Genomic DNA, 1,345 nt, shown 5'->3' on the forward strand with positions numbered 1-1,345 from the left:
ATCAATTTAATGCCTAATAATGAGGAGAAACATATGGACTTCTCCTGCAACTATGAAAATATTTGGTGATAAAAAGGCAGTAGTGTAAGTTCCTGCCTGGTTGGATGGTAGACAATCCAGGACATTAAGTAATCATGCATATGAACAATTTTTTCACCTTCTTGGCTTTAGTTACTGTTGAAATGGAAGGTATAATAAAAATTATATTTTGATAAAATACCTTCTAGTCTGAAAAGTTCTGTTTGAACTGTTCATCTCTCTATCATCCCTTGTTACCAAGATTAGTTTTGTTCAAGTAAGACAATTTACGTTTTCAGGGTAAGATATTCTGGTTGGTCTGTTCCCACATGGAAGAAGGGTAAAGGCTCAGGTAGACATTTGTGCCAGTAACACCTCATTTGGGAAAATGTCAGCTGAAGAAGTTTAGAAGTAGCTCTTAAGCAATGCTTACTTTGAATTCATTAGGTCCACAAAGCTAATTCAGTTGGATAAATAAGTACTTGAAAAAGCCATCACCTTTAGACCTATCTATAAATAATTGAGAGTACGATAAAATTCCAAATAAAAAGACTTGATAGTCATTGACAAAAAAATTTGCAAATGTGAGCAATCGACTGATCAATACAATTTTTCCAATATTCACAGAATTTTAGGGAAATAAGATCGATAGCATTGTTAGGAACAAGAAGGTTTCCTTGTTACAAGTAGGCACCCATAGATATAAGCCTGTATAAAGATTGCATCATTAACAACTTAAATTTAGAGGATACTACATGCATCAGCAGCACGTTTACTCAAATTACAATACAGAGATTAACATGGCACTTGCAAAAGGATAATATGAAAATTTGAGAAGTATTCCATATTTTTCATTCTTCAGATGCAAGAAATGAAAAACAGTTATTAAAAGGTTGATTACAAAATTACAAGTGTAACAATACACGTAATTCATATAATTAAATTTAGTTTGACATCAGTGTATTAAATCTTCAGCTCAGAAAGGCGTTTACATAGCATAAAATTTACAAAACTTCAAATTAGACAACATTGTCATTTATCCCAAAGAAAAATAAAGACCTAGAAAAAATAAGGAATCAAACTGTTTCTATATGGAATGCAATTGGAAAGGACACATTAATTAACCTATATATTATAAAGTAATGTAGAATTCAAAGTATATCTAGGATAAAATAAAATAAATTATGAACATTATGCAAACATAGAATATAGAATATTTTAAAATATACTTTTTCAGACAAGCACCAGAAATATTTTACTTTCTGTACTACTCATTTCAACAGGTAAGTTAAAATTATTTCTGATTAAAAAATCACAAACTCTGAAG

General features: G+C 30.3%; 1 pseudogene; it reads left to right on the forward strand.

Annotated features, from left to right (window-relative positions):
• The first annotated feature begins 773 nt into the window (after positions 1 to 773).
• Positions 774 to 870, forward strand: LOC122097312 (annotated as a pseudogene).
• Positions 871 to 1,345: the final 475 nt, after the last annotated feature.

This window comes from Dipodomys spectabilis, unplaced genomic scaffold (assembly GCF_019054845.1).
Source record: "Dipodomys spectabilis isolate Male_0828 unplaced genomic scaffold, ASM1905484v1 ptg000421l, whole genome shotgun sequence".
Taxonomy (NCBI): domain Eukaryota; kingdom Metazoa; phylum Chordata; class Mammalia; order Rodentia; family Heteromyidae; genus Dipodomys; species Dipodomys spectabilis.